The sequence below is a fragment of the Dermacentor albipictus genome, chromosome 5, assembly GCF_038994185.2.
Source record: "Dermacentor albipictus isolate Rhodes 1998 colony chromosome 5, USDA_Dalb.pri_finalv2, whole genome shotgun sequence".
NCBI classification, from domain to species: domain Eukaryota; kingdom Metazoa; phylum Arthropoda; class Arachnida; order Ixodida; family Ixodidae; genus Dermacentor; species Dermacentor albipictus.
Genome location: NC_091825.1, coordinates 82,252,696 through 82,274,001, shown reverse-complemented (window position 1 = coordinate 82,274,001; position 21,306 = coordinate 82,252,696). Strand labels below are relative to the sequence as shown.

Genomic DNA, 21,306 nt, shown 5'->3' with positions numbered 1-21,306 from the left:
AGCCACCAGACATCTCGGCTCGCCCATCTTTGCACCCGCTGCAGACTACCTCCAAGCTAGGGCGCGCCGGCTGCGTATGCGCTCAGCCGCGCCATGCGCTCCCACGGCCGGGCTATACCAACATTACCTAGAAGCGCAAGGCCTTTTCACTCCTATCCATGACGTCATGTTACCTGGTCCGACTGCCATAGAATCTAATGGGGATGCTCCCGAGTAGGCAACGGTGATTTTGACGTCACTGCTTTCATCACGCCAGCCTTCTCTGTGGAAATTTCGGCCCAGGTAGCGGGACGTCATGGATCGGAGTAAACAGGCCTTGTGCTATCTAGGTGGTGTTGGCTAGACCAGGATACGCGCGTGCTCTCCTGCCTCCCTTCTAGCGCGCCTTCTACATGTAGCGCGCCATCACCCTCGGCTCATCCTCGCACTCACAGCATACGGCGCGAAAGTGTAATGGAATCTTATTGCACTTGGAAATTATGCTGAAGGAACGTCACAACGACGGCGACAAGGAAGGCAAACATTCATTCGGAGTGTCCTCATAATTGTTATCCCAATAAAAGAAACGCCACACTGTAGGGAACACAAGCGAACCATGCTACTGCGACAGGGCCCGTTCAAGAAATTATGGACCCGGAGGTAATAGTGGCCATGAGGCCACCTTCCACCGCGTCTTGGTAAATGTGCCCTACGTATTCCACGGCGTGTGGTGGTTGTTGCCCAGTGGTTGACTGCAATTCGACATTTACGAACGCGAAAATGTACGTTATGGTAGCTGACATCACAGTGGCGGCACGAAACGTGCCCTATATTTAGAACGTCGTTCTTGAGTGTGTAAGCTCCTTCTAAGAAAAACGACGGTTTGCGCACCTGAAATCGATTACCTGGCCCTTCAGCTTGGCCTAATAGGTTTCGGTGTCCTTTTAAACGCAAACAGATCTGTATTGCAGCTTCAAGAAAATTGACTCCTGCGTACGCATGTAGCCCTGTCGTCCGCGTCTCTGCGCAGTCGCAGTTAGTCCTAAACGAGCAGATTCGAGCTCGCGAGTGGGTCATTCAGGCTCTCCTGGTGCCGTAGCCCCTGCATTACTTCAACGTGCATTACTTCACTATGCAGCCATGTATCATATACTCCCCACAATCAACACCCACATATCATTGACAAGCACAGATCATCGACTTGGCGCTCTTTGGCCACATCTGGCCCTTGTGCCAATAAACTCTACAAATCAATCAATCAATTACTTCAACGTCTGGCGTCGCGGTCACCATGCCTCCAGAAGGAAACAGTTTGCTTTTGAACAAGAGATCGGCAGGGCCATCGCAATGGTGAGCTCATTCGAAGAACCACTTAACCTTCCATAACACGCGGGATAGCTGAATGCATTGGAGGGGAGCATTGAAACAAACTTTTGCCGAAGTTGAGCGTTAAGGATAAGACAGGTTCCTTTGGCCTTCAACCACTCAGAGACGGTTCCGGCTTACACGGCTATAGCTGTTACTGTACAATCAAAGGTTTCCCTCAAGACCGCAGTTCGCGTCTGCGTGAGAACGGAGCGCGAACTACGTCACTTGCTGCAAGCTGCGGGATACAGCACTAAATCGGTTTAGTCAAGGGGCACATTCTTTGGCTACTTGATTTTAATTTATTAGGAAGAAAAGGTATGGTTTACAAGCGCAGGAAATGAAGAGGAATGTTTTCTTTCCGGAATTTCGTACTTCAGAATGCAAGTTAGTTCTTGTTCATTGTTTAACTATCTACGCCTCACCATCAGCCTGTTGCACGCAATAGAATCAAAGGTAAACTTTCGGCAGAAATCTGTGCCCTCCCCCCTGCCCGCAGCTGGTAACATGCGAATGAAATAATAAAGAAACTTCAACGAAAACTTACTGTAAAACCCGACTTTTCGTAGCTTGACCGGCTCCTTCTTCAGGGTTGAGATGGTGCGAGGCGTAGCAGGGCCTATAACCGTGATTTTTTTTCTTCCCTGTGATACTGCGCAGCCCTTGAAAGTAGACTGTTGGAAGTGTTCAGTAGTTCCGTGCTTCGGGCGACAGTTATATTGCAGATACATAGCACAGCCAAACGCATGCGTGAATGTTTGTTTAATTTCAAACATCCTAAATAATTGCCTCTATAATACGTTCCTTTTTTGAATAATAGTGACAGCGGCGTGGAAGAGGCGTGGATTGATACGTCGCCGATTGTCATCATCCGCAAATTGGTTCCTCTGGTTGCCTGACGCGCCACGTAGCTTTCACGCCACTGCAAAACAGATTTTGAGCATATGCGGTAGATTCTGCTAATGTTTAAGACTGACGTTCTCAGCATTGAATTAGTATATAGTTTACGAATCCAACTTACCTTCATCGTCCTTTTTTCGAGTCCTTTTAATATCGCAGAGGTGTCTCGTTCGCTTCGATGCGCAATGTTCTACCACTGGGAATTTCGTTGCAGTAAAAAAAAAAATGGCTGTGGCTTAGGTAAGGTTAAGCCCAGGATGCGAAGCATACTAGCCTTTATTTTAGTTGTTGAACCACTGTTTAGCCTGGTGAACTGCTGTTGATTGGCTATATTTGGTTCGGCTAGACGAAGAAACAACTCATGCGTTACTCTGCTTCGCCTTCAAGAGTGGAACGCGACAGCGTTCCCGTCGACCCGCCAAGGGGTGTAGGACAATGAGGTACGGCGCAGCGACTACGCGCCCCGCATTGGACGCGGTGAGCGTCGAGCAACGCAGCGTTCGGCGCGGCAACGAAATGTGCGCCTGAGCAAGCGACGCACGCCTGAGCCTTATAAACAGCTCGTTTCTAAGGCAACACCGCATTCACTAGAGGCGCTTTTGTACCGCTTTGAAGCATCGTACTCGTGGCTCAGTGGTAGCGTCTCCGTCTCGCACTCCGGAGACCCTGGTTCGATTCCCACCCAGCCCATCTTGCAAGAGTTGAGCCAAAGCCACTTCTCCTCTGTCGTGACGTCACGGTGTCACGTGGTATTGAAGGCGACACCGCCGCGCCTGAGGAGCTGGGTTGAGCTCTCGTAATATGCTTCGCATAAAAAACAATACCGAGGAATTGTGCGGCATCCAGACACCGCTTGGCACCTCTTCGAGTGGTCATCAGCGCGGATCAAGGCCTAAGGGGGAGCTCCGGCCGCTCTTCAGAAGTTATGCCTGGCTCCCAGCAGCGTCGCTCGGTCCCGCAGTCGACAAGGTGCGTTGACTTCGTGCGTGTCAGCGATTCTCCAATTGTACCCGACAGCGTCGCCGCTTATGGCTGCCGTGAATGCAACGCTGACAGTGTCTCATGACTGTTCTGCAACACCTACAAACATGGACATTTCTGTGCCGACGGAGGATGTACGATGTTCTACCAGTGCTGGTAAACGCCGAATAGACGCGTCGTCTCCTGCATCAGCCACATCGATGGCACCCCTGAGGTCTAAGCGGGGATGTATTAGTGCTCCAGAAGCGTTCCCCTCGTTACGTTTGTCGGAGCCGCTCTACAAAGTGGCCATCTAGCACCTGGCTTGCTTTGACGTTACGTTGTTCTCTAACCGGGCGCTCCGACATGCCCTGAATTCCTGCCTCAAGTCTATTAACTTTCAAGGCTTTACCACCCACAGAGGTACGAACACTGTATCTGTTTGGGTGCGCTCTCTCCAGGACGTGGAGCGTACCCGGACGCTGCAGTCTGTGGCCACTTCTGAAACATCCTCAGTACCAATCCAAGCTTACCTGACATCTGGTTCGGACCTTCGGCGCTATGTTGTGGCCGGTGTGGACCCTGTTGAAAACCCAGGGAGCTTGGTGAATGATTTGATTTGCTCCTCGCATCAGGTGGCTGTGCCCGTTACATGGGACAAGGACGCACATGCATAGCCACCTCTCTGGGTCCTACAAAGCCTTATGAGCGCATTGTTTACTACAGCTGTCTTGAACAGTTGCGCCCTTATCGGCCAGCAGTGGTCCATTGCTACAAATGTTTCCGACTGGGACACAAGCGCACCTTTTGTCCACATGTATCATACTCCAGCATGGCACCTGAAGAAGCCAGCACGTGCAAGTGTGGCCTATGTAAATCGAATGACCATGGAATCACTGACAAGGCCTACCCCACGAAGTGACACGCCAATAAGGCTAAGCTTAAGAGTCACCGGAGAAACAACAAAGTGGCGAACTCATTGACACCGACTGGTGGGGTTCACACATCCAATCGCTTCGTACTACTTGAAGAAGACATACTGACGTTAAGCAAGTAGAAGCCATCATTCCGACTCTTAGCAAGCCGACTTATAGTGATGTAGCTGAAAAGACAGATCTGACGTGCCTTCTCCAACGCCGATGAACGAACTTCACACGGAGTCCACGTTAGCTGAGCTAGATCAACGCCTAGCATCGATGCAAGAACTACGTCGCCTAATGCAGCGTCGAGCCCTAATACGCCAACTAGTCACTCGATCAAGCATGAATATGCATGAATAGGGATCTCCATCATCTGAATCTGTGCCTGCCTCTTGTGGTGCTCTGTTTACAACAGGACTCCTTCATTTTGTAGCTCAGCAGCGGCAGAATTTGTCGGCTGCTCTAGCCGCTAACGTTCGAATATAGCTTGCCTCATCACCAGCATGTCGCTTCCAGGTGTCATTCAATGGAACTGTCGAGGCATAATGAATCCTTACCAATTCTAGCTCAGCTTGCTGTCGTGTCGAGGCTTGACAGAAAAAATTGGTGCGCTCAACCAGCGCATTCGCAAACTTTCTGTCTGGGTGGTCTGGGCTTTGCTTCTCCAGAAGGCTAACTCGCTCCCACGCCTCTACGGTGTCACGTCGCATGCTACCCCTTGTTACGATCGGCCTGTGGGGGTTGGCGATCTTTGGAGACGCGACCTCCGAACCCTTCCCAGCCCGCTACGACGACTCGCTTTGTAAAAACAACAATGTGCCGCCTCAACAGCCCAACGGCGCCGGCATGTCTAGCCACGTTCGGCGGGCCGAGTATTGTTAGTTGATTCGCTGACGCCTTCACGGTTTGCTTGGAACGAGAGAACTCCTGGAAGAGGATGTTTTGCGGTGCTTTTTCACGGGCCCCAGAAGCCGTCACGGGCCCCAGAAGTCGTCACAGTCAATGGACAGACGCGGCGGCTACTGACTGCGGGGTCAGCTCTGGGATCAAGAGGCGCCTGCTCGGGTCAAGACCTCTGTCTACGAGAACTCTCTCACCTCGGTGTGTTCAGTGAAACCAAAGTGCGGAAGTAAGTGTGTGAACCCTCCCCCTCAAAGGCGGGTCGATTACGATGACTTTGGACGCTCCCATTGGTCAAAGGCTGAACGGCAGTTTTCTCTCACCTAGGGATCTAGGGAAGACATTGTTTTTAAGCAGCCGTTGTCGGCTCTTCGGTGTGCATGCTCACTCAGTCATGCTGGACTGATGAAATGTAACGTTCTCCACCCTTCATGCAGATATCGTAAATAAATCTCATATTCCTCGTTCTCGATGAGAACAAGTCACTTCCTTCAACAACGTCCTCAGCGTGGATGAGTCGGACGACCGCATGAGCCAGCTACCACTTATTTCATGCCCGACCCCACATCTTACACTCGGTACTGGCGGAGCTATAGTTGCACTCCGCGATGGCCTGACCGCTCTGTGGCCAATCATCATCATCATCATCATCATCCTGATTACGCCCACTGCAGGGCAAAGGCCTCTCCCATACTTGTCCAACTACCCCGGTCAGGTACTAATTGCGGCCATGTTTTCTCTGCAAACTTCTTAATCTGATCCGCCCACCTAACTTTCTGCCGCACCCTGCTACGCTTCCCTTCCCTTGGAATCCAGTCCGTAACCCTTAATGACCATCGGTTATCTTCCCTCCTCATTACATGTCCTGCCCATGCCCATTTCTTTTTCTTGATTTCAACTAAGATGTCATTAACTCGCGTTTGTTCCCTCACCCAATCTGCTCTTTTCTTATCCCTTAACGTTACACCTATCATTCTTGTTTCCATAGCTCGTTGCGTCGTCCTCAATTTGAGTAGAACCCTTTTCGTAAGCCTCCAGGTTTCTGCCCCGTACGTGAGTACTGGTAAGACACAGCTGTTATATACTTTTCTTGGCCAATCGCACCTTGCACCTTGGCCAATCACCAAGGTGCAAAGCCCAAGAAGCGTGATCCTCTACGCCGATTCGACGCGAGCGGTGCGCTCACTCAGTCGCGTCGATCGTTGAGCTGGTGCAGCGATGGACTCTCACCGCTGTGCGACGACTCGTCCACTCGGTTCGAGTCTGTTGAATTCGTCAATCAAGTGTTCCCGCTCAAACCGCGGCACACGCGCATGCCATCCCTTGACGGTTGTGCACCCGTTGCCTCTGCTCATGCTCCCGCATTCTGAAACAATAGACATTCAGAAAGAAATTCTTCAGCGCACCACGCGAGCTCTTATACCTCTGTGTGTTTCTGACCTCCCGGGTGGCCCCGCCCGTCAACATGAGGTATCGCTCCGAAGAGTTGGCGTGAGTGCGGCTGTCACACCGTCCATCCGGGTGCAGTATATAGGGCTATATCGTCCCCTCCTCTATATGTCCACACTGCCCTGCTCCAGTACGGGAGGCAGACCTACATCACTTGCTATGGACATGCCCTGGTCTGCGATCGGCTCGTCGACGCCATCTGAGCCGTGTGTGCACACTTCCGTGTAAGACTTTGTTTTCATGCCGCAAGGCAAACTAACGCAATAAAAAATACTATTTCTCGTCAACGTCGCTCTAAATGCCGCGGAGCCTCGATAGACAAAGAACGTCCCGGCATTCAATAAAGGAAACGTTTGATTCCTTCCGCTCTCAAAGTTCTCCATTTGTTTTTGTTTTTTTCTCGCACGCGTTGCTGCTCATGCGACAAGGCGACACGCTCCGGTAACTGTAGCAGTGTCGTTCCCAGGACCGGTCGTCACATAAAGGCTTAGCAGAGATCGGGCGTGTCACACTCTCACCGCATTGATGCGAGAAACAGCGTAACTTAATCTGTCGGTAGTGCACGCATTGAGTGCTTTAGCGGGGACTTCCGGTAATACTTAAGTATAGTGCGGGAGAAAAATACATTATCGGTAACATATTATTTATCCTTTCCATTCAGCAATCACGATGTACTGTTGATAAATGCATCAAAGAGCCCTATAACGTTGAGCTATTCCAATAACGTTAAACTGTTCCAACGGGGCAGCCTGTGGCTATTCAGAAATTAATTCAGTTTTGTTCGGCATATTAATGCATCTTTAACTCGTACACGTCGCTTTGACGCGGTGGGTTTTCGCGGTTTTGTGACGTCGTTTGACGGGCAGGTGAAGTGGCTGCAGCCGGAAAACTTTTGACCAATAGTAGAGGGCTAATGGCGAAAAGGCGTCAAATCAGAAATAACTATGTTTCTTTTGTTCGGTCAAATCATACATAATCAGTGTGTACACGTCATATCAGATGGGGAGCTATCAGATGGGGAGCTATCGCGTGACAGACCGGCGAAGTGGCGATGGTCCAGAAAAGTTTTTGACCAATCGGGGAGGGCTGATTGCAGAATTGAAATATATAGGATAGGATAGGATAGGATAGGATAGGATAGGATAGGATAGGATAGGATAGGAATAACTTTATTAAAATGCCGGCAACCGACGGTTTAACGCGTCGTGACGTTGGCCAAGCGTCGACACAGGGTTATATGCCCTACCCTGCACTACCCTTGTTCGGCCCGTTTATGGTGGGTCGTGAGGCTTGTGTTTTTCGAGTGCATCCCGGGCCTGCTGCACGGCCCATAGTTCAGTGCCGTTGTCTGTAGAGTGCACTTGCATAGAAAAGTTTGGAATAGCTTTACGTTATAGCGCCCCAAGGTTACACAATTTTATTCAAAAGAGCTTCACAAGAAATTCAGGCGGATAGGATGATCCCGAGTGCATTTTCTATCGAGTCATAATAATGGCAAAATAATGAAATCTTGATTTAGTGTGTGCAATCAAGTCACATTTTCACGTGACAAGGTTCGAGCCACATGTTTAAATGACATCCACCAGTAGGCATGTAAGCAGAATCTTCATCTCTATCGTTGGACGAGGCCCAAGCCTCCAGTGGTCCTGCATATACAAACAGTATATATATATATATATATATATATATATATATATATATATATATATATATATATATATATATATATATATATATATATATCCATTTTTGCGACCGAGGAAGGTCTATTATTACCGTAAGAGAACCTACGCCAACTTTCCATTCATGGTTTAATTTTCGCACCGGAACCTCAACGCTAGGTACAGTCTCCGTGGAAAGCTTACAGAGCATGGATCGCGCGAAAAAAAGGCACTGAATGCACTTCTTTGGTGGTACGTACGTGCATCGACGAGAGCTATACCAGTGGGACGAGCATTTCACCGGCGTGGCAAATGATCGATGTAGCTGCTATCACAGTGTGATTCTAAAGCAAGGCTTTCCTTGTGAACCTTCCCGGACTTTGCTAACCGTGGCTGACACATAACGAATCGGCTTATACATAGCCATCAGTTCTGTCCCAACATATGTGCCGGTTAACCGATTCCGTTCTCTCAGAATTGTGCAGTGAAACAACAGCGGGTACCTAAACGTCCTCAATGCACTAATAATATACGCGTTCAAGCGCGCAATTTCTTTATTTAAGCGAATCTTTCTATACGCCTTCTTTCCCCGGCTTATGGCACGTCTGCTCGTTCGGCTTATCGCCAAGAAAAGTACGTGGGCCGATCCCGGAGAAAACACAGAAATAAATTGGGCCGATCCCGGAGGCAGTGTAATCCGCAGTGTAGTGGGTTGCATAGTCTTGGCGTCCTGCCGGGCAGACACATGATCGCCATAATGCAAAATGTGCTGCAGAAGGCGAACAGTTTTATAGCATTTCATTAACGCGGCTTCACAAAATCTTCGTTTCACGTAGACACCAACATGTGCATTGTGTATGCACACTTTATTTTTTTCAACAACGAATTGTGTTTCAAGCTGCATGCACAACAAGTACAAATGCTGAAAAATCTGGTCAGTGTGCGAATATTCGAAATTTAGAACAATAATCGAACAGTCCCTTATATTCGATTCGTGTTTGATTCGAGAATGCACTATGAGGTATTGTCGACCATTCGTTTCTTTCGAATGTATAAGAGACAACTAACACTATTGGAGTCTCCAGGGAGAGGGAACGATTGAAGTGAGGACGGTTGCGAATGATTTTACGGAGAGATAACAGTGGTTGCTGCGCAAGAGGTACTGGTTGCTGAGTGATAGCACAGTACTCTCTATTTCTGCTAAATACTTCAGTCATTCTAAGAGAATGGCTCACCTTTAGGCAGCTTATATTCCAATTTGCTGTCTTATTTTCTGACCCGCCGCGGTGGCTTAGCGGCTGTGGTGGTGTGCTGCTAAGCACGAGGTCGCGGGATCAAATCCCAGCCGCGCGGCCGCATTTCGAAGGGGGCGGAATGCAAAAACGGCCGTGTCCTGTGCATTGGGGGCACGTTAAGGATCCCCTGGTGGTCACAATTAATCCGGAGTCCACCACTACGGCGTGCCTCGTAACCAAATCGCGGTTTTGGCACGTGAAACCCCAGAATTCAATTCAATTATTATTTGGCCAGTCCCAACATGTTTGCATCCCTTTCAACAATGTACGATGCTGCAGTATCACATAGATCTCCCCTTCAACGTACACGATACTGTACATGCATCAGATGAAGTGCTACTTGCTTGTCTCGTTACTCGTTGCCATGGTACCCCAAATAAATGAAAGCAGTTGCTCCTCATTTCCAAGCTCTTAATATAACCGGATGTCTGGCTGCGAACGTATCAAGTAACGCAGATAGGCCTCGTTATTTTTACCGGACGGACTCCGTGCAAACGTCATATTTCACTTTGTTTATATAAATGAGAAAATATTCCATATTGGATTCGATAGTTGCGGGTAATTTTTTTTTAGGATATTCGCATACAATTCAATTCGGAAATTCTACTATTCGTACACCCGTACCGAATATACATTAACGGTATCCTGGCATCAGCTTTACGTTGACCATCAACCCATCCCCCTTCTTCTCACTCCTAACTCCCCTTACCTTCCCTATTTTGAGTATCAGATCACTTTATTAATGTGCGCTTATTAGGTTCAAAACGATCGCTTATTTGCAAAGGAAAAGTACAACAAGCGTTTCTTTCTTTAAATACATGTTTGTTTGATTTGAGCACGCACAGCCAACACCACCTGGGTTACACGAGGCCTGTTCACTCCGATCCATAGAATCTAATGGGGATGCCCCCGATAGGCCATGGTGATTTTGACGCCGCCGCTTTCGTCACGCCACCCTTAGCGATGGAAATTTTGGGCATGATGTCATGGATCGGAGGGAAGAGGGATTGTAGGTAGGGTTGGCACAGCGCTGCGCCTATGACGTAATGGTGACGGCGGGCATATGTCAGGGTACTTTTGCACATTCGGTCACTTCATATGCAAGATAAACTCACAACCGCTGCCATCCTGGGATTGCTTTTAACCTTTAATATAATGGAGTCCTTTCTATAAAAGAAAATCTCGATACCGCTCATCTGCAAAGGTCCCAATAAAACTTCCCTTGTGAGACAGCGCCCGTGTTGTGCAACTCCTTCTTTGTCCCTTGCCATCGCGCTGAATTTTCGTAACCATGAATCCACGACTCCTTCATGTGTTTGCTTACGAACTGGGGTGTCTGCGCAACCGCAGTTTTTCTGCAACCTAATTATTCGGAAGAATATCCACTTGTATCGGTCCTTCTGCCCGTAGACTGCGACAGCTGTTGTTGTCCCTTATAGTACTCGAATAGAAACGAATATTCAACAACTACGAATCGCTAGTTCTCGAATCGAGTCCAAATCGAATAGCGAAGGATATTCGACACGTATTCGTAATTACGAATATTCGCACACCCAATAATACTTCCACAAAATAAACACGAGCAAGGGCAGTCAGCCACAGAAGTCAATGAGACAGATAATTTACGAAAACGAGGCGAGAGCATGCAGCTTCGATTTCAAAGTTTCAGTTTGTGGACTAGTTCTAGTGACCTAAACAGTGATCCGTTAAATTGGGAGCACCAAGCCTTAAAAGTGCAGAAATTCATATCTGTCTTTCCGCATCCCGTAAACTTTTGCAGCCGGCTGTACACACGCTCGCTGGAAAAGTGGCAGAATTTACGAAAGAGAGCGAAGCATGACGCACGACCGCAAGCGTAATGCTGCGCAATACTACGTTGTTCTGTCAAAACTCGCTAGTACAGCGCGGAGCCGTGCCATCTTGCGGAAGCGTATATGACGCTCGTGAAGAAGTGGGACGCCATATATTCCGGCGTAAACGCGCCTGTGTTGGCACGGAAACAGAGAAGTGGTACGAGACTGAAGGCTGCCTTTTAGCGAACAATGGGATAGCCGTCGAACGTTGACAGCAGCCCGCAAGGGCGTTCCACTTTACGATGCATTTTGTTTTTCGTTCGTTCGCTGAACGGAAACAAACATTATCACACCGGTTTAGTCCGCTTCTGCGACGCTTTCGAAGTGCAGGTGTCGAGGCGAAATCAGTTTGCTGACGGTGTCAGCTGTTACTATGGGCCTGCCTAGAGTGCCGAGAGCGACGAAAGGGTTTACAACCAGTGCTCAACGAAGCACAATGGACGACGTTTTGGTCAATGAAATCTCTCGCCTGAAGCAAGCAAGCAAGTAAGCAAGCAAGCAAGTAAGCAAGCAAGCAAGCAAGCAAGCAAGCAAGCAAGCAAGCAAGCAAGCAGCAGACTTCAGCATTTCTCCTCAGCATTTCAGCATTCAGTCCCTGAATTCGCTTGCTGCGATAGCACAATACTGTCCCAGTGTAAACTTCACTGTTGTCTGCTTGCTTGTTTGTTCGTATGATGGAGCTTGCCCACTAAGTACGAATGACCGAGAATCCAGTGGTTATAGAACGGTTTGGGGAGGGGGGGTGTTGGAGATTATTAGGCTATAATTAAAAGTGCGCGCCGTGGTTGCTTAGTGGCTATGGTGTTGGGCTGCTATGCACGAGGTCGCAGGATCGAATCCCGACCACGGCGGCCGCATTTCTATGTGTACGAATTGCGAAGACACCCGTGTACTTCGATTTAGGTGCACGTTAAAGAACCTCAGGTGGTCCAAATTTCCGGAGTCCCCTACTACGGCGTGCCTCATAATGAGAAAGTGGTTTTGGCACGTAAAACCGCATAGTTCTTTTTTAATTTTTATAATTAGAAGTAAGTTATCCTGGCGTGCATGGTAAGCCTATTCATCCATTCACAAGTTGTCGTACGTACACGTTAAGGACTACGCCGCTTTTCAGCCTCGGTGCATTTGCAAGAAAGTCACTTCGGCCAAACCTTTGGCTTTGGTGCCGCCCAGATAGTCTGAGAGATCGCATTAATCGGCAGCCTGTCGTACAACTCATTTGCCAAACTCTGATTAAAGGGCAGCTTGTGCCAGATGCCATGCATGTGCTTTCAACTTCCGGCGTCCCCGTTGCAGTCAGCCTCGTTCGGCAGCGCGGTGGGGTCTTCGACTGGCAGCAGAGCTGCGGCGCCCCGTACACCTCCCCGCATGTATATCAGATGCCGCCTCCTGGGAAGAGCCCGACCTCGGGTGACCCGATCGTCGAGGTTGCGCCGAAGCGCCCCGACGCACCGGCGTGCCAGAGCCCAGCAGCCGTCGCCGACTGCAGGGGAGACCCATCACTCACGGACCCAGACGGTCACGTGACCGGCGGCGCCCACGAGACCGGTCTCTCTCCTGCGTGACTGCGGACACGCGCGCAGCTGAAAAGCGGCTCGTGCCTGTGCACCAAGTGCTTGCCTCCGAAGGTTGTTCGAAGCGGAAGCCAGATTGGAAAGAATTTCTTTCAATTGGTCTCGATGAGTAGGAAGTTCACGGTCGCCAAATGAACCGCAAGGACGGTGCACAGGGCAAAAGCGCGCGAAAGCTTTGTCGACAATGCGCGCCAAGGCGTGTGTGCGCCTCGGCGCAGTTTCCTCGATGTAGGGACGAATGCCGCGCGAGTTCAGATTTTCCGGAATCGTTTCGCAAGCGTGAGATGACGCGAGGCGCTTATTCTCCCAGAGTAAACGATCTTAGGAGAAGAAAACAGCCATCATAATTAGGAAGTGGCGTGTCGGCGGTCGCATCCTTCTTCACCAGCCGTTCAGGTGCTCACGCACTTGGGCAAAAGGTGCAGTAAAATTCTGGATGGGAAGCTGCGGGCGAATCTCTCAAGACTTCTGTTAACTGTGCTTCACAGCCTTGTAGCGGCCCTTCATCAACAATACGATGGACTTCGTCTCCACGAAGCTATACTGTCGCACGTACGCATCCATTTGCGCAAAAGGGAGGGATATAAAATGAAAAATGGGGGGGGGGGGGGAGGGGATTCATAAAGGTTAACGAGAAAACGAATTGACCACCCTGGGCTGGGAAATGAAAAAATAGTACAAATGGTGATAGCAAAGAATAAGAGCAAACAAAGCATAACCTGAAACCATAGGCAACCCCCGCAAGGCGAGTGCGAGTTTCGGTTTCAAGGAGCATGGGCACCCCAAGCGGTTGCCAGACATCCTAACTTATTTTTTATTTCCCTTTTTGCGAATTTTAAATCGGGCGAAGCACGGTAAGTGGTTGTCTTCGCGCGTCCGTCGAGCTTATCTTAGCTCACCCTTGCCACTCCCTCAGCGATGTCACAAGTCGGATCGCGCTTGGTCATCTGTTTCGGTTGTCGTCCCAAGCATCAAGATGGGAAAGATAAGAAAGAAAAGCTCGATCGGGCGTGCAACGAACGGAAGACGCAGGAAACCAGGTCAGCCTAGCAATAGACGAAGATGGCTAAAACGGGGCATCGTATGTGTCGCGCGGCTCTGTGATGTTCTAACACCGGGAATTCCAGTTCTGCGAACTTTTTCAAGTTTCCTATCGACAGCAGGTAAGCACAAGTATTTCATTTTATTTTCTGAGTAAATTTTGCATGAGTAAACCACTTCTGTGAAAGCCTCAGTGGACTGACAAAGGAGCAGTGTCGCTCAACCCTTTCGTCATGACGGCAGCCCATCTGTTGTCGTCGAAATACTTGTACTGAAGGGATTGAGTGCGTGTCTGTTTTTATTGCCCCGCTACCTTGCTTTAGGCTCAGATTCGGTGTGTGCAAGTTTTTGAGCACCTGTACTGTAGACGAGGCGCAATGTTATTTGTTTTGCCGGCAAAATTTACTTATTAATACCAGTAATACAAGTATAGACTATTTAATGATAATTAAGCGCGAACTGGTAATTCCCCTTGCGATGAAGAGTGCTATTAAGGTGTTTTTGAATGGCCGGTTTCTTGCGTTGCTATCGTGCCAAAATAGTGTCCTATAATACTCGCTGTACTTTTTTGTGTATATGCATATGAGCAAAGTATGACGACCGGCACATTATATGCGCTTGTAAGCGTTATAGAAATATGCTCTCTCATTCTGCACGTCGTTCAAATAATGAGGGCAATTACAAGCTACATCCTGTTCATGCCAGGTGCATGTAACCAGTTTAAAATTCTGTGGGTCCTTACTTCTCATAATGTCAATGAAATACAGGTACTCTATTCTACCTTCTTTCTGTAAGCCACAAAATGTGTTGCCGTCATAACATACGTGATAGACAAGTTCCGTGTGACCAAACCGTGATGGTTAATTTTCGCATTGGTTCGGATCATATGGAATCAATGTTCACTAATTATGTACAAATTTCAGTTGTCAATGAAAATTGCTTCTGCAGATTGCGACTTTCGCACGGCGTGGAAATCAGTCTTTTTCCAGCACGGAATGTGTGAATAAAAACAAAAACGTTCAACGTTTACATGTGTTCAGTTCTGGCTGACTGAGAAATCGCCCAGTTTTAATTGATCCGCTTCACATCACACGGACAAAATTAAAGATTGATGGTGCCAGGAAGTTTTCTTTGTGCTACACTCCACTATGGCTGTGGACTAGTTTAACTGTAGCCCTAAACTTAATCACAAGTTAGGAATTTCGAAGCGACTACTTTCACAAAATGACGAACTGTAATATATTGCCTGCGAATATTGGTAGTTAACGACGGTTTTCTATGCAAATCTTTTTCATTGTAATTGTTGGCACTGGTGTGTACGAGCGCTGTCCCAGTGCTTTAAAAAAATAATGGAAGCTTCCAAGGTAAACGCGGCAAAAAAAAAAGGCACTTCGTAAACATGGCACACTTTAGCGGGTTCTGCTCCGTGATTTGGCCAATGTCGCTGCGCGGCCAGCGGACCTGCAAAAGAGCACGAGCACACACACAGCCCGCTTGCATGCGAGGTGGGAAAGGAGGGCTTCGCAGCAAGCCTCCTCCTCCCAACGGCGCCCTCCCTCCCTCTACATTCTGGACTCATCAGTGACGTCTTAGAGTAATTGTTTTGTTTGTCAATTATTTACAGTAGGATTTTCAGTTGGATTATTTCCGCCAGTGGTGGAAGCGGCGCTGCCGCCGCGCTTCGGCATTGGACAGAGTGTCCCAAGGGACGTATAGGGAGTTTCCGCACCCCGGTATAGGTGTGAGCACTGCCACACGCAACGACATAGCGTCACACACCGAGACATGCAGCCTGATACAGTAGAAAGTATCACACAGTCACAACCTGTTGCTTTTGCAATAGCCAAATCACGCGATCATTCGCGCTACTATACGCTTACCTTTGCGAGCAGTTAGCATTAGCAATGTTTGTACGTGAAAGGTCATGCATAAGTTGCGTAACCATGCGACCCGTTATGCATCGACTTCCCCTTCATGCGTTTGACTAACGGCGTGTGAATCACGTTCGCGCGTAATGCCATCCTGAGTGGGGAATAGTAATAGCATATTCAACTGACGTGATTATTTATTTATTTATTTATTTATTACGTATAGTTTAAGTGCATTTGGGTATCAAATGTATGCAGAGGGAGGTCTCATATATCATTGAAGACTAAGTGTGAGACCTACTGTTAATGCTTACAAACAGGAAAACCAAATGTTGTGGAGAGCAAAGCGTTATACATACATTATACAAATGTCAGCGTAAATAGATAAATAAGCAATAAAATACAACTATGAAAATAGAGAGAGAGATAGCAAAGAGAGGAAAGGCAGGGAGGTCAACCAGACGACCATCCGGTTTGCTACCCTACAATGGGGGAAGGGAAAGGGGGAACAGAAAGAGGAACGCGGGATAGAGGGAACACTGTGTATGCACGCAGCAAAGCGCCTTGAAATCAGTTGAGTCCAAGCAAGTGTTCCGCCGATATATCGGGCTGCCGTCATTCTGCTGTCTGAAGCCAATCTTGGTGCTTCCCCGTAGCTGGTGATGCAGGTTAAAGTCGCCTGCGAAGACCAAGGAGCCACTGGTCATCAGCAGTACGTTGCAGTACGTGGCAGTATATGGTTAGAGGAAACCCCAGCCTTCTTGACTTCAGTGCGAATAGAATTCTGCGGGTGAGCCATGATGCTTACTCAGGACTTACAGGTAATGAATTGAGAGCATGCAGCACATAAGAATACTTCATAAGGATATATACAGCGCGTCCCAGCTGACGCGGGCCAACCTGCTTTAAAAAACAAACAAACAAACAAACAAAAATCATGAGCCATTCTACACTGTGAAGGAGGATGACCAGCGACGCTGTTTACCACAGGATCCAGAGGCGACACGAAATTTTGAAGAAAAGTACGAACTCATTTACCGTGATATTTATAGGCATTCGCGTGCATGAAAGGGAAAAAAGAACAAACATAATACAGGCAACACAGAATAAACCACCACAGCATAATCATGCGTATACTATTACATAATGAAGCGACTGTACGAACATGTCATTTGAAGTTATTTTGACAATATCACTTGCTAACCGATTCCAGCCTCGAGTTGTACTGGGGAAAAAAGACTTGCTAAACATGTTAGTTTTACATAAAGTTTCTTTCCCTTTGAGCTCGTGGTCAACTCTCTTAGACGCCGTAGTCAGGCATATCTAAACGCGACACGCGATCGATACCTGTTCTTGAATAAAGAATATCGTGGAACAGCTATAACCTAAGAATTACACGTCGTTTTGCAGCATGGACCACACAAATTTATTTTTGGCCTCTGTTACACAAAAATTTCTTCTGTAACTTCCAAGTACAAGCCCCACAGCCCAACTCTATATTCTTTCCAGTTTGTCTATGTTAGTTCGGCTTCAACAATCCCTAACCGTGCTGGCATATTACATGTATATGTGTATTTTCTTTCCGGAGTCAGTCATTTCTGTATGAATGACTCTGTGTAGTGCCCCCCTGCTACAATGCCCTTGTGGCTCTGCAGGTATTCGCATAAATAGATAAATATTCAAGTACTGACCGTGCACTGGAAAGATAGAGTGGAGTCCTTGTTTTGATTTGAAATTGTTTTGCGTTTCTTTTCATGAAACCTATAACACGAGAGTCTTTGGCAGTAATGTGATCGATGCCCAATATAAATCAGTGATGAAATACACTCCCCAATGTTTAAATTCAGATATAGGCAGCAGTTGCAACCATTAATATTATACTTAGACTGAAATTATTTCTTTTTTCTAAAGCACATGTGCACGTCTTTTTTCTTTCTTTTTTACGTGAAGGTTCGTATTCCATGTTGCGCACCACTGTCCTGCAGATGACACTTTGAAATGTTACTTAATCATTTAGTTCATACCCTGTACAACACACAGTCGTCTGCGAACATGCGCATGAAGAAGAGTTAACATTATCACCAATGTCATTCACATAAATCAAAAAGAGCAGTGCAGGGCCAAGCAGCGACCCTTGTCGTACTCATGACGTCACATCAGCCCCACCAAATTTCTCCCCTTTAATAACAAGTTAACACCGCTCAAATGTCAAACTGCGGATAATTTTTTATCCAGTTACAGTAGCGTCAATATCACACTACTAAATATTTAAGAAATTATCTCGAATCTGTTCAAAACCGTGCCGCGCGTTTCATCGCGAAAGATTACCGTAGACATTCCAGCGTAACTTCTATAAAGAAATCACTATCACTCCCATCTCTTGAATCTAGAAGAACGATAGCTCTGCTTTGCTTACTGCACAAAATCACTCACAGTCAACACGCAACTACATTACCCCTTTCCCGCCCATTTCGCACATCTCGCCGCTTATATAACGCACACAGTTTCACACGTGTTTTTGGCCACACAAATGCATTTTGCAAATCTGCATTGCCTCTGGCAATAGCAGCTTGGAACGATCTTCCAAGCCGTATTGTTGAAATTGATAGTCTGGGCACGTTTATAGAAATATTAAAAAAATGGATTCCGTAGTTATGCGCACACGTTTCATTTGCACCATGCGACTTGACTGTCATTCTCTATCCTTGCAAGCAGTTTATAAATATACATGCGTTTGCAGTTCTTTGCAGGAGTTCGATAAGCCATGCGCGTTTCTGATCGTCCAGAGTGTTGTTGTTGTTTTTCGTTTGCTTGATGTTCGGCGTCCTTCGATTCATTTTTTTTTCAATTGTTTGATTTGTTGTTACCTGTGTTTTCCATGTTAGCTATGTTCTTGCTCCTGTTTTCGCTACATGTTGTTTCTCTTACGCCCCTCACACAATACGCCAGTCGGAGCCTGTGAGGTATGCGTATAAAAATACCACACATTTACAACTTTTCTATTAAGGAATCACGCTGCACAACGTCAAAAGCTTTCTTGAAATCAAGAAATATATACAATCGATGGTTCCGCCTTTATCGAATGCACTTGCTAAGCTGCTTGAGGGCTGCTAGCTGCTACTATAGCAAACAGTTCGTGGGCGTTTTTTTTTCTTCTTTCTTTCGTTCACTTCGCTTCAGTCGTATTTCTTGTCGCCGCGCGAAGACGTTGTGCAGCGCTCTATAGCAAACAGCGTGACGCAGCAGCTTGCTCGTAGCAGCAGCCGCGTAATGCTGTATCATGCCGCGTCATGGCTTTTTCGTGGTCGCCGAGTCAGCCATTGGGTAGCGTTGATTTGCTGAAACCCATCAAGAGATTGCTGCTGTCCGTGGGCGAGACGAGCGGGCCCGGCCGGCCTTCGCATTCTTCTTCGCGTTTTGAGCCGCAACTTTAAAACGCGGTTGAAGTAACTGGAGAAAACGCGGACAGCTGGGAAGTGTTGAATATCATGTTTTCGAGTGCGACGCACAATTTGACAGTCTAGCTTAGTGAGTTATGCAAGCGATTATAAATATACGAAACAACGTCGTAGTACCTTATAGCCCTTCGTTTTAACCAGCTTGGCCCACGTTAGCTGGGACACACGTATACTAATTCAAACAGATACTGCAAGCAAGCGCGCAAATCGAGTGTAAGTGAACTAATGGTAGAATATTCCTTAAGGTTAGTGGAGAACCAGGATAAGACATTGCATAAGGAAGCTGAGGCGAAACTGGTTGCCAATATTGCCTAATTAGTTCTTGGCTTAGGCAATAATAAGCTATACTGTGAAGCGAATCTTGTAGAAGTGACGTGATTTGCATTAATCAGGGCTATTAAGAACGAGTCTATTGGGGAATTCGCAAACTAAACCATCGGGTGAGTATTTCTTTAATTTATGAAGTGGCAGCATCTTGTGACCACCAAACACATTGAATTTCCTAACACACATACTTAGGGCGCAAGAACTGTGTGCTCTGAAGCACATTTGTGCCATACGCACGTCTTTGATGTCAATATCGCTTTTCACATCCAACTGGCACAAGCAAACGTACCATTTGATACTGCGTTAATAAATGATTAAATGATTAAATGTTTTTTCGCATACTCATGTGTCATCCACGATGCATAAGTATATTTAAGCCTTACGTAAATAATCGCATGTATTTACGTGCGAATAAATAAACGTGGGCACAAAAAGATTCGCAATGCAAAAAAGAGGTGAGGCGTGCAGACAGGACACAAGAGTAGAGAAGTGGACAACACGCGTGTTGTCCACTTCTCTACTCTTGTGTCCTGTCTGCACGCCTCACCTCTTTTGTGCATTATGAATCCTTACCAACTAGCTCAGCCTTCTGTCGTTCTAAACATAAAAAGATCCCGACTGCGTGACGCCAACGCAGTGACGGCGACGGAATGGTGAAGAAGGAATGGCGTCGATGGCACAACAAAGGCGCTATAACGATGATGGTTTGTGACGGCAATGAAATGTCGATCGGTTCTTAAATGTTGACGGTGGTATAACGGCGACAGCGTGACGACGAGATGAGGACAAGGAGATGACGACGAGTGTGTGACGACGATGACGTTACGATGACGTGACGATGACGGTATAAGAAAACAACCGGACGACGAAGCTGGAATGACGTTAACGGCACAGTCGCGACGGCATGACGATTACGGTGTCACGAAGGATCCATGATAGCGACATCCTTACGACGGCGCAATGACGACAGTGGTATGACAACGCGGTGGCGTAATTAATCACGATCGAATTACGACAGCTTGATCATAATAGAATGATGAACAAGGAACGACGTCGATGGATCGACGAAGGCGGTATGGCGACGAAGGTATACGATGACAATGAAATGTCATTACTGAAGTGATGGCGATGGTAAAACGACAACGGGATGAAGATGGCGGGACGAGAATGGCATGATTACTGATTGACTACGCTGGCGCATGATGAGACTCGGATGTGAAAGGTAGAATAACGACGAGTGACCTACTGCGACGGCATCGTGATTACTGTATTGCGAGACGGCATCTAAACGGTACGAGGGCAACGGGATGACGACGAACGTATTATGCAGCGTGTATGACAACAGAGTGACGAGAGTCTGATGACGATGCTGGAGTGATTACAGTGGCACGTCCACAATGGCATGAAAGCTACGGTCTGACTACTGTTGTGAAGCCGGGGGTCCGTGCGGCCACGAGGGTTCCACGTACGGTGCCGTGCCAGGTGCCGGGAGGAAGAAGGGTACCGAGCGACGGTTAAGAGAACCGAAAAAGGATTTTATCAAAAAAAGGTACATGATCAAGTTTTGACAAGATTGGCTCCAACTCTTGGAGCACACCACATGCTAGAGTCTTTGCATGTCCAAGCGTCCATCTCACAGCCGTCCGAATCCGCTTTTCATGCCGTTTATTTCCCTCTTTCCCTCGTCGAGGGAATTCGCTGGCCGATCACAAACGCCGAATCGTTCCCAACCTCCCGCTACCCAACGTCCCGTCTG

At 47.6% G+C, this 21,306-nt stretch overlaps 1 long non-coding RNA gene across 1 annotated transcript in view; it reads right to left on the bottom strand.

Moving 5' to 3' along the window:
* Positions 1 to 15,984: 15,984 nt before the first annotated feature.
* The window catches only part of LOC139060509 (uncharacterized), a 53,466-nt gene continuing 48,144 nt past the window's right edge, over positions 15,985 to 21,306 (bottom strand). Inside the window, exon 3 of the long non-coding RNA XR_011514879.1 lies at positions 15,985 to 16,444. This is a non-coding gene — a long non-coding RNA (uncharacterized lncRNA). The remainder of the gene's footprint in view (positions 16,445 to 21,306) is intronic.